This window comes from Corylus avellana, unplaced genomic scaffold (genome assembly GCF_965113065.1).
Source record: "Corylus avellana unplaced genomic scaffold, dhCorAvel1.hap1.2 HAP1_SCAFFOLD_142, whole genome shotgun sequence".
NCBI lineage: Eukaryota > Viridiplantae > Streptophyta > Magnoliopsida > Fagales > Betulaceae > Corylus > Corylus avellana.
The window spans coordinates 15001-26403 of NW_028290542.1; the positions used below are offsets into that span (position 1 = coordinate 15001).

Sequence of the window (11403 nt, forward strand, 5' to 3'; positions counted from 1 at the left end):
TAAATATTTACAACTTGACAATTTAAAACAGACTTTTCAAGTACTTAAATATTATTTAATGGACGAAAATGGTAGAATTTATAATCCCGATCCATGCAGTAACACCGTTTTGAATCCATTTAATTTGAATTGGCATTTTCTCCATCATAATTATTGTGAAGAAACATCTACAATAATGAGCCTTGGGCAGTTTATTTGTGAAAATGTATGTATAGCCAAAAACGGACCGCAACTAAAATCGGGTCAAGTTCTAATTGTTCAAATTGACTCTGTAGTAATAAGATCAGCTAAACCTTATTTGGCCACTCTGGGAGCAACTGTTCATGGCCATTATGGAGAAATCCTTTACGAAGGAGATACGTTAGTTACATTTATATATGAAAAATCGAGATCTGGAGATATAACGCAAGGGCTTCCAAAAGTGGAACAAGTGTTAGAAGTTCGTTCGATTGATTCAATATCGATGAACCTAGAAAAGAGGATTGAGGGTTGGAACGAGCGTATAGCAAAAATTCTTGGAATTCCTTGGGGATTCTTGATTGGCACTGAGCTAACTATAGTGCAAAGTCGTATCTCTTTGGTTAATAAGATTCAAAAAGTTTATCGATCTCAGGGAGTGCAGATTCATAATCGACATATAGAGATTATTGTGCGTCAAATAACATCAAAAGTGTTGGTTTCAGAAGATAGAATGTCTAATGTTTTTTCACCCGGAGAACTAATTGAATTGTTGCGGGCGGAACGAACAGGGCGCGCTTTGGAAGAAGCGATCTGTTATCGAGCCATCTTATTGGGAATAACGAAAGCATCTCTAAATACCCAAAGTTTCATATCAGAAGCAAGTTTTCAAGAAACTGCTCGAGTTTTAGCAAAAGCCGCTCTCCGGGGTCGTATCGATTGGTTGAAAGGTCTGAAAGAGAACGTTGTTCTGGGGGGGATGATACCCGTTGGTACTGGATTCAAAGGATTAGTGCAACGTTCAAGGCAACCTAACAACATTCCTTTGGAAACCAAAAAGAATGATTTATTCGGGGTGGAAATGAGAGATATGTTGTTCCACCACAGAGAATTATTTTATTTTTTCATTTCAAAGAATTTACACGATACACCCAAACAATTATTGCGAGGATTTAATGATTCCTAAGAGCAGATTTTAACTATTTGCGGTCATTTTTTTTTTTATTTGGTAATAATAAATAATAGTAATTTAGAATAGAAAGAAATTAATGGCGTGAATCATGTATCAACGACTAATATCCGTTAGAGGTAGAAAAGAAGGTTCCATCGGAACAATTATTTATTTCTATTTCAGGGTACCTCCTCTTAAAACAAAAAAAAAAAAGAGACGAAGTGTGGGGAGAGAAATGACAAGAAGATATTGGAACATAAATTTGGAAGAGATGATGGAAGCAGGAGTTCATTTTGGTCATGGTACTAGTAAATGGAATCCTAGAATGGCACCTTATATCTCCTCAAAGCGTAAAGGTATTCATATTATAAATCTTATTAGAACCGCTCGTTTTTTATCAGAAGCTTGTGATTTAGTTTTTGATGCAGCAAGTAGGGGAAAACAATTCTTAATTGTTGGTACCAAAAAGAAAGCAGCTGATTCAGTAGCACGGGCTGCAATAAGGGCTCGTTGTCATTATGTTAATAAAAAATGGCTCGGTGGTATGTTAACGAATTGGTATACTACGGAAACGATACTTCATAAGTTCAGGGACTTGAGAATGGAACAAAAGATGGGGAGACTCAACCGTCTTCCGAAACGAGATTCGGCTATGTTGAAGAGACAATTATCTCACTTGCAAACATATCTGGGCGGGATTAAATATATGACGGGATTACCCGATATTGTAATAATCGTTGATCAGCAAGAAGAATATACGGCTCTTCGGGAATGTATCATTTTGGGAATTCCAACGATTTGTTTAATCGATACAAATTGTGACCCCGATCTTGCAGATATTTCGATTCCAGCAAATGATGACGCTATAGCTTCAATCCGATTAATTCTTAACAAATTAGTATTTGCAATTTGTGAGGGTCGTTCTAGCTATACGAAATACGTGATTAATAATAAGATATAAGATAAATAAATTATTTGGGGAACTCCATAGATTTATGAAATCGGTTACCATTCCTTAATCGCACAAAAGAGATACAAGTCATAGGGGTATTATGTGATTAGTTAATATACAAAATATATAATTCAAGTAGGCAAGTCGAAAAATAGATGGTTGAATCAAAATAATTCTTTTTAAAGTTCTATTTCCTTCAGAGGGCAATATGAATGTTCTATTATGTTCTATCAACACACTACTAAAAGGGCTATACGATATATCTGGTGTGGAAGTTGGCCAACATTTCTATTGGCAAATAGGAGGTTTTCAAGTCCATGCCCAAGTACTTATTACTTCTTGGGTTGTAATTGCTATCTTATTAGGTTCAGCCATTATAGCTGTTCGTAATCCACAAACGATTCCTACTGACATTCAGAATTTCTTCGAATATGTCCTTGAATTCATTCGAGACGTGAGCAAAACTCAGATTGGAGAAGAATATGGCCCATGGGTTTCCTTTATTGGAACTTTGTTTCTATTTATTTTTGTTTCGAATTGGTCAGGTGCTCTTTTACCTTGGAAAATCATACAGTTACCTCATGGGGAATTAGCCGCACCTACAAATGATATAAATACTACCGTTGCTTTAGCTTTACTCACGTCATTAGCATATTTCTATGCGGGTCTTACCAAAAAAGGATTAGGTTATTTCGGTAAATACATTCAACCAACTCCAATCCTTTTACCCATTAATATCTTAGAAGATTTCACAAAACCCCTATCACTTAGTTTTCGACTTTTCGGAAATATATTAGCTGATGAATTGGTAGTTGTTGTTCTTGTTTCTTTAGTACCTTTAGTGGTTCCTATACCTGTCATGTTACTTGGATTATTTACAAGCGGTATTCAAGCTCTTATTTTTGCAACTTTAGCTGCGGCTTATATAGGCGAATCTATGGAGGGTCATCATTGACTTGTTTTCGAAATAGGCTTTTTTAGCTTAAGACTTACGCAATATATGCGCGTATCACGATAATCCGCTTAGGGAACATAACATATTATATATAAATATATAATCTATTTATAAATATATATAATCTATTTATATATAATAAATATATAACTAAGATATATATACTCTCTAGAGAGTAATAGTAAAAAAAGCTTAATATCTTAGAGATATTAGGGAGTTGCAACAAACAGGGAAGTAAAAAAAAGGAAAGAGATCTAAAAGATCTTTTTCCTAAAATTCAAGTTCGGTCCATTTATACCCCCTCCAATGAATATTCTCTTTCTATTGTTTTGTTGATTTAATTCGAATATTCAATATTATTAGCTATTAGTAATCATAATCTGAATAATAATTTTGACGGGATTACTTATAGTATTACTACAATGTGCTATAAAAAAAAGATGTTATTGTTATATAGAATGATGCCCATTCAAGTTGATTTCATCCAATTCAACGATTGACCAAAAGAGAATTTTAATAAATAATAAATTACATTAACTTATATCAATCAAATACTGATATTTCGACGCAATGATTCGATCTAACGAATTTGTACATGTAGATTGATTGTACCCATGTGGTCGAATAATAAAAGAAAAAATAAAGATTTACAAAAAACAAAAGTGAAATTGAAAAAAAAAATATATAGATTGGTTAGGGGAGGAGAAGCCGAACTAGATGTATGTAATCTAATTGCTATAAGACAACTCTTGTGAATGTTTCGAAGAATAATTCTAGAATCCGATTGAATGTAAGATATGAATAGTTGATTTACGTTATGGAAGAAACACATGTATATGTGATATTAGATATTAATTAGATATATCTTTAGTTCATATATAACTAATAAATATCTAATACTGTGAATTTAGATAAAGTGAATATTGAATGAATAAAGAGATTAAATCAAGGAAAAAAACGAAAAATTCAAAGAGAATGGTTTGGAAAAAAGAAAGAAATGGAAGAACAAAAGTCATATGGATTCACAAAAATTATGTGAATTTAAACTAAAAAAAAAGAAATATCGAAGTAGTTCTGATGATTCAATAATATTATTACTTCAATTCAGAGTTCTTAGTTCCTTCGACTGTATAGATCTTAGCGATGGAATAATTAAGTCATAATTTCTTGGTTTATTGTATCATTAACTATTTACTTATTTTGTTATGAGGAATTTATCATGAATCCACTGATTTCTGCCGCTTCCGTTATTGCTGCCGGGTTGGCTGTCGGTCTTGCTTCTATTGGACCTGGGGTTGGTCAAGGTACTGCTGCGGGCCAAGCTGTAGAAGGGATCGCGAGACAGCCCGAGGCGGAGGGAAAAATACGAGGTACTTTATTGCTTAGTCTGGCTTTTATGGAAGCTTTAACAATTTATGGACTAGTTGTAGCCTTAGCGCTTTTATTTGCGAATCCCTTTGTTTAATCCTATAACAAAACAATACGTATTTTTTCTTAGTTTATTTCTTTGGACTTACTGCTCTCGCTTTTTCGAATTATATTAAGATTTCACTCCTACAATTATTTATTTGTTGGGACAATAACCCATGGGAAGTGGGAAGGACTGATTGGAGGATGAGGAGTTAGCATACCGACTCGCCTTCTTCCTTCCCCTTCTTATTCCAATGGGAAATCTTTTGTAGGAAGTGTTACAACAAACGAGATACTTCGGAATTGACATAAGGCCTGGTACCTAATTCTAATAAAGATAAGTATCATTTTTTTTTTCAATTGGAAATTTCCAATTGAAAAAATCCATTGATTTATAAATCAATATATTTAATATATTTTTATATTTTGAACTCTAGTTTCATTTTCTTTCTAAAAAGAGTTAAAATAAAATATAAAATAGGAAATTGCAAAAGAAAATAAAGATATAAAGAAAGATATATAAAAAAGAAAAATAAAGAGATAATTAGTCTATCTATATAGAAATAGAAGAGGAGATCTTATGAAAAATGTAACCGATTCTTTCCTTTCCTTGGGTTACTGGTCATCCGCCGGGAGTTTCGGGTTTAATACCGATATTTTAGCAACAAATCTAATAAATCTAAGTGTAGTGTTCGGTGTATTGATCTTTTTTGGAAAGGGAGTGTGTGCGAGTTGTTTATTTCAAGAATAGGCTGGATCCAACCAACTGCACTTTTTTTTCGTTATAACTGGAAAGGTGCATGATCGCGCGAATTACTTTTGAATAAATTAATAAATCATATTTCAGAACCATAGCATTTCGCGATTCATTGGTAAATCTACTTTGATTCTCTATCAACCAATAATAATAATGTGGAACAATTAACATGGTTAAAACTAAACCGTTTGAAGTCCACACTCAGCAAGGTACTCTTTCTACTACTAGGTTAATATTTTAATGTTAATATGAAAATGGTTTCAAAATGAATAGTTAGAAAGTTTTTTCGATATAGAACACTCATGTCGATAAAATGATTTGAACCCTTTATCTTTAATTTTTATTTTTGCAATTTGGAAAAAATTATGAGTATTTCAACCCCTCCTTTTTATCCAATGCTGAATCAACGACCTACGTATAAATTAAGAAGAATTCTTTGGATTTGAAAAAAAAAAGAAACAACGTTGCTGACAATTATTTGTTTGGTCAGAAGAGTCCTCCGAATATTCTGGTCTTGGATTAGTGATCAGTTTTGAGATCTTTTTTGAATATGAATAGAGAAGGGAGGATAGGCTCATTATATTCAAAAAAAAAATATGGGAATTTCTCATAAATAATTGAAGTAATTGGGCGCGAGAGCCAAATGAATCGAAAGATTCATGTTTGGTTCGGGAAGGGATCGTGGAAGTTTTGAAATAAATGGAAAGATAATCTACTTTCATTAAATGATTTATTAGATAATCGAAAACAGAGGATCTTGAAGACTATTCAAAATTCAGAAGAACTGCGCGGGGGGGCCGTTGAACAACTGGAAAAAGCCCGGGCACGTTTAAGGAAAGTGGAAATGGAAGCCGAGCAGTTTCGAGTGAATGGATACTCTGATATAGAACGAGAAAAATTGAATTTGATTAATTCAACTTATAAAACTTTGGAACAATTAGAAATTTACAAAAATGAAACCATTCATTTTGAACAACAAAGAGCGATTAATCAAGTCCGACAACGGGTTTTCCAACAAGCCTTACAAGGAGCTCTAGGAACTTTGAATAGTTCTTTGAACAACGAGTTACATTTACGTACCATTAATGCTAATATTGGCATGTTTGGGACGCTGAAAGAAATAACCGATTAGTCCTTCTACTGTAGGCATTATTTTTTTTTGAAAAAAAAAATAATTAAATATTAAATTAAGAAATACTCATGGTAACCATTCGGGCAGATGAAATTAGTAATATTATTCGTGAACGTATTGAGCAATATAATAGAGAAGTAAAGGTTGTAAATACCGGTACCGTACTTCAAGTAGGCGACGGCATTGCCCGTATTTATGGTCTTGATGAAGTAATGGCGGGTGAATTAGTAGAATTTGAAGAGGGTACAATAGGTATTGCTCTAAATTTGGAATCAAACAATGTTGGTGTTGTATTAATGGGTGACGGTTTGATGATACAAGAAAGAAGTTCTGTAAAAGCAACAGGAAAAATTGCTCAGATACCAGTAAGTGAGGCTTATTTAGGTCGTGTTATAAATGCCCTAGCTAAACCTATTGACGGTCGAGGGGAAATTTCAGCTTCTGAATCTCGGTTAATTGAATCTCCCGCTCCTGGTATTATTTCTAGACGTTCCGTATATGAGCCTCTTCAAACAGGACTTATTGCTATTGATTCGATGATCCCTATAGGACGTGGTCAGCGAGAATTAATTATTGGAGACAGACAGACCGGTAAAACAGCAGTAGCCACAGATACGATTCTCAATCAACAAGGGCAAAATGTAATATGTGTTTATGTTGCTATTGGTCAAAAAGCATCTTCTGTGGCTCAGGTAGTAACTACTTTACAAGAAAGGGGAGCAATGGAATACACGATTGTGGTAGCTGAAACGGCGGATTCTCCGGCTACATTACAATACCTCGCTCCTTATACAGGAGCCGCTCTGGCTGAATATTTTATGTACCGTGAACAACACACTTTAATCATTTATGATGATCCGTCCAAACAAGCACAGGCTTATCGCCAAATGTCTCTTCTATTACGAAGACCACCGGGTCGCGAAGCTTATCCAGGGGATGTTTTTTATTTGCATTCACGACTTTTGGAAAGAGCCGCTAAATCAAGTTCTCATTTAGGTGAAGGAAGTATGACTGCTTTACCAATAGTTGAGACCCAATCGGGAGATGTTTCGGCTTATATTCCTACTAATGTAATTTCGATTACAGATGGACAAATATTCTTATCTGCCGATCTATTCAATGCTGGAATCAGACCTGCTATTAACGTGGGTATTTCCGTCTCCAGAGTAGGATCCGCAGCTCAAATTAAAGCCATGAAACAAGTAGCCGGCAAATTAAAATTGGAATTGGCGCAATTCGCAGAATTAGAAGCCTTTGCACAATTCGCTTCTGATCTCGATAAAGCTACTCAGAATCAATTGGCAAGAGGTCAACGATTACGCGAGTTGCTCAAACAATCTCAAGCAGATCCTCTCACGGTGGAAGAACAGATAATGACTATTTATACTGGAACGAATGGTTATCTTGATTCATTAGAAATTGGACAGGTAAAGAAATTTCTCGGTGAGTTACGTACTTACTTAAAAACGAATAAACCTCAGTTCCAAGAAATTATATCTTCCACCAAGACATTCACTGAGGAAGCAGAAGCCCTTTTGAAAGAAGCTATTCAAGAACAAATGGAACGCTTTCTACTTCAGGAACAAGTATAATTTCTACTTCAGGAACAAGTATGTATAAAAAAATTCTTTTAGATAACTTTCTAATTTTTTCTTTTTTATTATAGTTTATATTATGAAATTATTAATATATTTCATATTCTATAATATAATAGATTTCATATTAAGATAAAATAAATTATAACTATAAAAAGAAGTTATAACTATAATATTATAATATATAGTTAAGTATAAGCGTCTCTTATTCAAATCATTCAAAATACCTAGTAGAAAGAAATATAACAAAATATATGGAAATAAATTGCGTCCAATAGGATTTGAACCTATACTAAAGGTTTAGAAGACCTCTGTCCTATCCATTAGACAATGGACGCTTTTTTTTTTTCTTAGTTTAATTGTCACATCTTTTTTTCTGAAAAAAAGAATATGTGAGAGAATTCCAAAAATTGCACATTCAATTCAACGATTCGGTATATTAATTACATTAAATTAGATTAATTACATTAATCTGATTAATTATATTATTTTTATATTATTTAATATATTAATATAATTAATGTTAATTTTAATATATAATAAATATAAATGAATAAATTATTCTAGATATAATATCTATAATATATATATATTAAATCTAGAATAATAAATATAGAGATATAAGCGGGTAGCGGGAATCGAACCCGCATCGTTAGCTTGGAAGGCTAGGGGTTATAGTCGACGTTGATTCATCATTTTTAACGTCTCTAATTCAAAACCGAACGTGAAACTTTGGTTTCATTCGGCTCCTTTATGGAAGATGGATAAATTCCACAGATGTCAGATGTAAACGAAATAAAAAAAAAATGAAAAAAGAATTTCGGCCCATAACATCTATGTCAGCTTTTCCGTTTGAATGCATTCAAAACAACCCGCTTTCTAGATGATCCCTATAGAAGAGGGGGATTCTAACAATCTTTCTAGTTACTTCGTTCTCTATTTCTATTTGAAAGAATCCTTAGGAAAAGGATTTTGTTTCCACCGAGCTAAAACAATATGTCGATGTCTCTAGTAAACCAAAGTCATTGTTTAATAGCTATTTTGCTTCAATCTCTCTTATACATACAAATCATAAAATTGAAGATTTAGTTACGATTAGAAATACTCCCTTCTCTCTTTATCCATGGATACTTTACTCATACTCATTCAATTGGAAGTATTGATCCAATTTAAAAACAAATTATGTTTCGTAATTTCATAATCCAATTTTTTTTTTAATTTCTAATTGAATCTTTTGGATATAAATCACGAGAATGTCCATTCTTCCTCGAATCTTTCATTGATAGGTAAAGGATTAAATCCTTTTAAGAAATAAAGTTTTTGATCGGAATAGTAATCAAACATTCCGAAGGGACCCCTTAACTATTACGGGATTAATAGAACGAATCACACTTTTACCACTAAACTATACCCGCTACAATGTGATTATTGTATATAAATGTATCCTTTGTCGAACAAAAAAATTAGCCATAATAATTAAGAAGATAGGATCAGAAAAGAATCATGAAAATTAGAGCGTTGACGTGCTTTGTTCAAGGAGCCCGATTAAATTAGGGAAAGAGGAGTCATTTAAATAACTAAATAACACCTTTTTTTGATGGGGGTGCTTTGACATTGACGGATACGGTTCGATAATGTACGCCAAAACATAAAATTCTGCAAGAATATATGGTTCCATTCTTTCTTTTTTTTATTCCAGTAAAGTAAATGGAATAAAAAAAAGAAAGATCAAATAATTAAGAAATGGCACTTTGATTCTATTCTGTATCATAGGAATCGAAATAGTCTTTATTATGATTGTTGTTGTTTCAATAACAAGTATCCTTTTTTCAAATCAAATAAATCATTTTTTCTATGATTCATTGGAACAAAAAAGGCCCAGCGAGGTACTGACCAGGCCGGGCTGTGGAATTAAAAAAAGCTCTTGGAGACGAAATCAAAGAGGTACTTTTATTATATATTAAATTATATAGTAGTAATATATAATTTATTACTTATAATATATATTATTACTATTATTACTTATAATATATATATATATAATTATAGAATTATAATTTATATTCATTGGAATAGTGGATTGGAGATATCTCTTTCGAGCCCTTACTTTATCTCAATGGAATTACTTTTAGTTTCTATATTTTTTAATATTTTTTATATTTTATATGTCTAGATACTATATAATTATATATAATAAAAAGAATATAAAAAATAAAAATAAGAGGTATGGTATAAAAGAAAGAAAGACTCTTTTTTCAAACCTTACTTTTTGTGTAATGTAACATAGTAATTATCCTTTTTCGATTGGGGGAGATGGCTGAGTGGACTAAAGCGTCGGATTGCTAATCCGTTGTACGGGTTTTTCGTACCGAGGGTTCGAATCCCTCTCTTTCCGCTTTTGTCAATGACGTGGTATTTTTTATTTATCTTTCAATTTCGACGAGTCTTTTTTTTTTTTTATTTTTTTATTTAATAGTTAAAGATGTGGAATAAATAAAATCCTAAGAACATTTAAAAATCGAGCAAGGAAAACAAAAACTTTATTTTTTATTCTTCACGTCCAGGATTACGTCCTGGATCATTAGATAGGAATCCGAAGATAAAGAGAGAAACAAAGAATATCACTACTGTGTAAACAAATAGTTTGAGAGTAAGCATTACACAATCTCCAAGATCATTTTTTTGGAAAAAAAGAGAATAGATTCTCCATTTTTATACCACATATACCGCATTTTGACACCAAAAATGGTTTTTATAAAGCTAGAAATAGAAGAAATAGAAAGGAATTTTCATAAATTCATTTGTAATGTAATATGAGTCAAGTCTTTCATTAACAAAATTTTTTGCATACCCACAATATCTAATTGTGGGGGACTCTAATAGGTTCTTTCAATGTAAAAAAAGGGTCCGAATTAGTAAATGGGGTGATCTCCAGACTTATCGTGGCGATACAAGAATTTCAATATTTGAATTGAAGCTTTATACTATAAGACTTATCCGATCTTATCAATTGTTAGAATCTTTTTTTTATAATAAATCATGAATTTTTCTAGGACAGTATTCAAAATCTCATCGAAAACTTACAGCAGCTTGCCAAACAAAAGCTAAGAGAAAAAATAGCACAGGTATTACTGGCATAAAATCTACGATTGGATTCAAAAAAGCGTAGGCTTCGGGCAATTTGGCGAAGAAAAAACTATTTGAAGAAAGAGTAGAATTAAACCAGATACAGATCAAACTAAAGATATTAAGCATAACAAACGTTTTGTTTTTTTGTTTTGTTCTTGAAGATAATTGTATTTATTTTGATTGAGTTATTAATATGAGTTATTGTTATTAATAATATAAAATTAATAATTTAATAATATAATGTTATTTTTTTTTTTTAAGTTTAAGTTATATAAAAAAAATGAGTAAAAATTAAAAAATAAAAATAAGGTAGACCAAAAAACTTTTCTTTGATTTGAACTAAC

General features: G+C 32.1%; 1 non-coding gene across 1 annotated transcript; it reads left to right on the top strand.

The window, feature by feature from the left end:
• The first annotated feature begins 10237 nt into the window (after positions 1 to 10237).
• Positions 10238 to 10325, top strand: TRNAS-GCU (transfer RNA serine (anticodon GCU)). The gene has a single exon. It is a non-coding gene; the product is annotated as a tRNA-Ser (tRNA).
• The last annotated feature ends 1078 nt before the right edge of the window (positions 10326 to 11403 follow it).